This window comes from Clarias gariepinus, chromosome 14 (assembly GCF_024256425.1).
Source record: "Clarias gariepinus isolate MV-2021 ecotype Netherlands chromosome 14, CGAR_prim_01v2, whole genome shotgun sequence".
NCBI lineage: Eukaryota > Metazoa > Chordata > Actinopteri > Siluriformes > Clariidae > Clarias > Clarias gariepinus.
The window spans coordinates 19,404,350-19,411,397 of NC_071113.1; the positions used below are offsets into that span (position 1 = coordinate 19,404,350).

At 41.3% G+C, this 7,048-nt stretch overlaps 1 protein-coding gene across 2 annotated transcripts in view; it reads left to right on the forward strand.

The window, feature by feature from the left end:
- The window catches only part of zeb1b (zinc finger E-box binding homeobox 1b), a 63,430-nt gene that overhangs the window by 47,048 nt on the left and 9,334 nt on the right, over nt 1-7,048 (forward strand). The gene's annotated exons all lie outside the window — the stretch shown is intronic.

Here is a 7,048-nt window from a genome sequence, read left to right on the forward strand (position 1 = left end):
AGAGACAGAAAATTGTTGGAGACTGGTACAGATGTCATTGAAAGAGCGAATTCTAACCAACGTACAGACAAAACCTTTATTTTATTTACTCACTCACTCATCGTCTATACCGCTTTATCCTGCATTCAGTATCAGTGGGGGCCTGGAGCCTAACACAGGAGACTTAGGGCATCAGGTGGGGTACATCCTGGACAGGGTGCCAATCCATCGCAGGGCACACACACAGACATACTGTACAATACACAAATTTTGGGAACGCCAATAAGCCTAATCTGCAGTTTTTGGACTGTGGGAGGAAACCGGAGTACCCAGAGGAAACCCACAAACGAATAGAAAAAAGAAAGAATCGAACCTGAACCCTGGAGGTGCAAGGTGCCAGTGCTAACCACCACTACACCACCGGGCCGCCTCGTTTATTTATATAGATATAAAAAGCAGCTCTATGTGGTGATCTGGGAAAACCTGTTGAAATCTCAGTAGCTGAACTCAAGCACATGGACAAAAATGAGGCAAAAGACTCTTATTGAACTACAAACTGGGACTTTTCTACTTTTCTATCAATATATTTCACAAGAATGATGTAGAACTGTTTTAATATTTTTTAACATTTTTAAGCTTTTCTTCAAGGTTAGATAGATGCCTGTAGGCTATGAATAAAGGCACGATTAAACATTTATATATATATGTATATATACTCAGCAAAAAAAGAAACGTCCTCTGACTTTTTAACTGTTTTTACTTTCAGTAAACTTAATGTGTAAATATTTGTATGAACACTAAAAGAGTCAACACCATAAGACATAAACTATAAATGTTTCGCAATGTGTCCCTGAATGAAGGGAAGCTCAAAATCAAAAGTACCAGTCAGTATCTGGTGTGGCCACCAGCTGCTTAAAGTACTGCAGTGCATCTCCTCCTCATGGACTGCCTATTGCGGACAGTCTGAGCACTGATGGAGGGATTGTGTGTTCCTGGTGTGACTCGGGCAGTTGTTGTGGCCATCCTGTACCCGTCACGCAGGTGTGATATTCGGATGTACCGATCCTGTGCAGGTGTTGTTACACGTGGTCTTCCACTGCGAGGATGATCAGCTGTCCTTCCTGTCTCCCTGTAGCGCTGTCTTAGGCGTCTCACAGTGCGGACATGGCAATTTATTGCCCTAGCCACATCAGCAGTCCTCATGCCTCCCTGCAGCATGCCTAATGCACGTTTACGCAGATGAGCAGGGACCCTGGGCATCTTTCTTTGGGTGTTTTTCAGGCGGTAGACAAGTCTCTTTAGTGTCCTGCGTTTTCAGAACTGTGACCTTAAATGTCTACTTTCTGTAAGCTGTTAAGGTCTTAACGACCATTCCACAGGTGCATGTTAATTAATTGATTATGGTTAATTGAACATCCATAAAAAACATTGTTTAAACCCTTTACAAGGAAGATCTGTAAAGTTATTTGGATTTTTACAACATTATTGTTGAAATACAAAGTCCTGAAAAAGGGACGTTTTTTTTTTCGCTGAGTATATATATTTAAGTATTACATGTTAAAGTAGATGGGATTTAATTCAGGTGTTTTTGGACATGGATTGTGCCGTTTTAAGTGGAATTGTAATGTAACCTCATGCCCTGCGATAGACGGAGATCCCTTTATATACACATTTCTCTCTCTCTCTCTCTCTGATGTTCCTGGCACAGGCCGTGACCCTGACCAGAGTTAAATGCTTAATGAAAGTGAGTAGGTGACTGAAATTGAACAACTAAATGCCATTTTTTCCCTTTTTTCACTTTTGGTCTGATTTGTCCAGGTTTAGAAAGGTTATAAAGGTCAGTTTAAAGCCTGGGGTTTTCAAAGCATTATGTGGAAGAGAGTGCCAAGACTGTGTGAAAGGTCTCCAGGCGTATTAATGTCTCAAATATCGTACCTCTAATTAACCAGATCTCTGACTTTCTTTTATTCGATATATACATATCCACATGGCAGCACAGCACAACATCTCTCCCAGCCAGCAGCAAACAGAACAGCACGACATGGCTTTTTATAGCCTAAACACTCTAATTTAGACCAGGTGTGTTCACGTTAACAAGTCCAGTTTACCCAGTGCAGTTAACTAGCAAATTGTATCCGCAGCTGTGTCGAGAAACCACGAGCACTATCTTCAGGAAGGCATGGCAGGCAACACTGTGGCCTTTAACTCTGTAAATGTGTTAAATTTCATGCACTTGGCACCGTAATGAAACTGAAATGGAAAGAAAGGCAAAATAAGGGTTTTCTTCGACAGGAGGGTGTACTTGTTCTTTTCGTTAAAGATACTCTGCAGTAATGGACCATTATAATCTAAGTTTAAAGCTAATGCGTGTTTTTTCTTTAAAACCCTTGCTGGAGTAGACGGTGTATTAGGCTGAGTTTAGTGCAGCAGGGATGAACTTTAATATGATTAGCCTCTCGAGACAGCGTAGGGTAAGAAATGCATGCAGGTGAGTCATGGGGAATTTCCAGTAGGATCCTGATGCAATGTGAAGGCTGTTTTTTCTGGGAAATATAGTGCAGGTACAAAAGTCGGAAACAGGAACGGTCAGTTTCGGATACCGAATAAGTATTTGATGTGACGTCTTTTTACAGAGCCATCATCATTTCATCTTCTTTATCTCACCTGCACACCTCGTTCTGTTATAAAACACCAACAACAAAACTCCCTTACCAACATTCTGCAACATCAACTCTACGCTACATCCGGTGCAGAAACATTTCTTAAAAAACCCTTTGTACTTTCCGTAAAACATTTTTACACCGAGGTGGTGTGCTGACTCATTCGCTTCTTTGCATCATGTCAGTTGATCCAGTCATGCGTTTTTTCTTTTCTTTTTTTCTTTATCTTCTACTTTTACCTCGGTGTGTGTACGCATGAGAGGAAGTGGACTGCGTACAACTGCAGTCTTTAAACCACATTACACAAAACCATGTCCGTGGTCTCTCTGTAGCTCTGGCACCAGTCACTCATTGTTTAGCGCGAGAATAAATTGACTCGTCGATATTGAGAAGTTTGTGGGCGTATATGATTTAAACACAAGCTCACACAGGGCAGGCCAACATCTGTGGTCATCTCTGAGCTCTCCCTCTCTCTCTCTCTCACTCCCTGGGTCTGTATGTAAGCAGAATTTCAGTAAATACTAGTGTTGATCAATCAGTACGTTCATGCTCATTAAATCTGGTTGTGATTTTTATTAATCCCGGCTCTTTTAAATATAAATTAGCAATAGTGCATCATCCCGTAATCCTACGTTGACTATTTGTTCATCAGCGATTTAAAAGCTTCTCTTACACTCTCACTCTCTCTCACTCTATACAGCTTAACCCTGTATTCCGGGTCATGGGGGGCCTGGATCCTATCCCAGGAGACTTAGGGTATAAGGCGGGGTATACCCTGGACAGAGTGCCAATTCATCATAGGGCACACACACTCACACTACGGGCAATTTGGGAACACCAGTTAGCCTAATGTGCATGTACTTGGACTGTGGGAGGAAATCGGAGTACCCGGAGGAAACCCACCATGCACCGGGAGAACATGCAAACTCCACGCACACAGAGACGGAAATCGAACCCAGAGCCCGGAGGTGCAAGGCGACAGTGCTAATCATTATATCACTGTGCCGCCGCTACTCTTGCAACGTAACCAAATTATGATATTGATTTATTCAAGTCATCAAGGCACCACCTTAGTTAAACCATTATTATTCTATTTATTATTATTAAAAATACTCCGTAATTCAGTAACTAATTTAGTGACTTGTTTTTTTCGCCATTGTTGCTATAGCTTATTATAAATGTGCCTGGACTGTAGGTAACGTTTTAACAAACTGTTTAACAATTTCTACTCCGTACTGTACTTTAAGGAATATTTTACAATAGCTTTAGTAAAATAAAAAGACCCCCCCCCACCCACTTGTGAATTTTCGTTGGATGTAGCCTGTGTCCCTCTGACGACTATGCCATTGTGATCGCTGTATGAACAAGACTACAGCAAACAGCAGTACACACACATAGCCGGGTTTTACGGCACACCTCGAGGGCTGTTATGTCACGCTTTCATGGCCTTTGGATTGAGGTGATGCACTCGTACAACATGGTGTGTTTTCACCGTAGTAATAATCGTAAAGAACCAGAGCAGAACAAGGCGAAACAGTAAATATAAAATCCTTAAGGTTCACAGTAGAAAACTGTTTCCTGACGAGGAAATAAATGTTCCCAAAAATGATTCTTTCATCTCCTTTAGACTGTTCGTGTGTAGCTTTGCACAAGGGAAAATTCGATATTATATTATCTATGAAGCAATTATGTTATAAAGCAACATTTCTTTCTTCTCCTTGATAAAGTCGATGCCGCGTTCTTGCTTGTCGGACAAATGCACCCTGCCACCGTACCTCACATGTCTAAGACAGCCTTGCTGTTGCCGACAGCGAGGTAGGAAGCGGAGACTGTGTTCATTTGGCTCACCCCGACCGCCCACATTCATACATCTCCTGAAATCGTTCTGACACCCAAATGCACGATTGTCCTCAGGTGTTCCAAATGTTGTTTTGAGTTGAGCGAGCGAATGCCATTAGTTGTAATTGCTGACATCGCGGACTCATTCCGAGCGTGCACGCATGAGGAAGTGCAGAGCTCAGGCAGGAGATACACATATGTAACCTCCGGGCTTGCTTTTTCCCAAAGCCTTCATTTCTTCATTCGTTCTCGTTAGTGAGCGATAAAGAAGTAGAGCACAGTGCTCCAATTAAGCAGTTCATTTTACAGGAGGTTGAGCACAGTTTGTGCATTAAGGGATATTGGGAAATCGAGAGATTGAGTTAGCTATTCAGGACTAATTTGTTTTGTTTGTTTTATAAGCAGGCCAAGTGTCTCTCGCCTGTGTGACTTTGATTTTATAATTATGACTTTGATCTTCTAATTACGCCTTCGAAAACCTACTCACGCCTTCAGCTTTTCTTATCATGCTCTCGCCGAGAAAAAAAAAACATGTTTGTGTATAAGGCATCAGCATCTCATACTTGTTGTTATGTTGTAAAAAGTCTCCCAGATTGTAGCTGTAATACACGCTGTCCAGCACATCGCCCTGTATCACCAGCATGCGTGATTGATATCAATCTGACGTTGTTTGCTGATAACAGGCTTTGTTTGGGGAAAGAGAGTTTGTTGTGGAAATCAGGTGATGTTGTATAGTGTATACACTTCGCCCTACAGATTTCATCCTCTTAGCCCTTACTGTTTATACATGCCCTGCGAAACGAATGATTTGAGTTGGATTAGACAATTTGTAAGTTTATATTTACTGGATTATTAATAAAGTAAAAACACAAGACTAAGATTAGCCTCTTTATAATCGGTTTAATGAGCATCATTGTTCACACGGTTGTCTATCTTAGGTAAGTTTGGAGGATTAAAAACCAAATCCTCTAGGGGGCATTGTAGGGTGGAAACATCCCTTCTTCCTCCACCACTATTTCCGATGAGCATGGCGAAAGTACAGGAGGCTACGTTATTGTTTTCCTGCATATATGGTAACGTCACACATGTCTGAAGTGTCAGTATAAAGCAAACATCTGTACGTCAAAGTTCAAGGAGCAAAATGCAAGCAAAGACATGCATGGTGTAGTGGATGCACATGTTGCATCCACATTAGAGTCAAATAAAAGTGACTTGTAATTACGGATATGAATCGTCATGATATGCCAGTCTGGTCTGAACAAAAAAATCTGAATTGACACTACGTAATGTTCCCAACACAATATCATATGCATATGCAGCGCCCCCACTTTTCATGTTAATATTGTACCACGCAGCCATGTAGCATTCATTTCCGAGGTTAAATGCGGCAGCCGTCGTGTATGTACGTCCATATTCATGGAGCAAGTATAATCCAAGCTTAAGATTGTATTCATCATTAGCGTCACATTAGGCCAAACGATGTCACTCACGTCACTCTGGCTTTCCTGGCCGCTGTTTCCACTTGGAGCAGAAGCGCTGCATTCCGGCCACGTCGAGGTCGCCGGAATAAATCACCGCCACTCTAGTTAACAGAAGTGTTTCCACCAGGTGCACATTGTGTCCCAGAAGCTGCTCTCCACACCTCTCTGGTATTGTCACAAGCAGAGTGTATTTTTGTGGGACGTTGTAGGGAAAGAAGTCAGGAAAGCAGTTCAATCAAGGAGCTTTTTTCCCCTTCTTTCTTTATCACGATCATACCCATTACAGGTCAAAACATACAAAGTAATTAAGAAAAGCAATAAATGATTTTAAAAAATTTGGTCTGAATAAAAAAATAAAAAAGCCAGGAATATATTTACATACAGTGTGGTGACTTTTCTACTTCAGGCAGGTTCTACTTCTTGATTCAGCAGGTCTGGCAGTAATCAGGCCGGGGTGCGGCAAGTGAAAATGCACTTGTGGTTTAAAAAAATGTGGTTAATCACAGTTCATTTATGATTTAGCAAGGTGGCTATTACTTTTTCACACAAGTCAGGCAGGTTTTGAGAGATTTTTTCCTTTTAATAAATGAAATCATTATTTAAAAACTGTATTTTTATTTACTCTTGTGTAATAAAATTAGTTTGACGATCTGAATCATTTAACGGTGACGAAATATGCAAAATAATGAAAAAAAATCAGGAAGGGACAAATACTTTTTCGCAGCACTGTACATACAGTGTCACATAATAAGCGTTCTTTTTAAGAAAATGCTTTCATCTAATAAGGTGTATTCCTATAAATCTGAAACTGATTTTTTTCGTACTGGATGGTACGTCCAAAACCAAAGATCAAATCTGGACCAACTCTCTGATTTAGATAGAAGTATTCGACCATTCTCACAAAGGCCTTTAGACAACCATGAGTTGAGTCTGCTTTCCTTATGAATATTCATTCCAGGCCTAATGTGAAATCAAGCTGCTCCATGACTGAGCAGCTTGTGGTAGGGCATGAGGCCACACTGAGGACGGAAGAAAACCGCCTTGCACGTGTCCCGCCAGGGATAAACTCTCGGTGGAAATCCAGGGTGA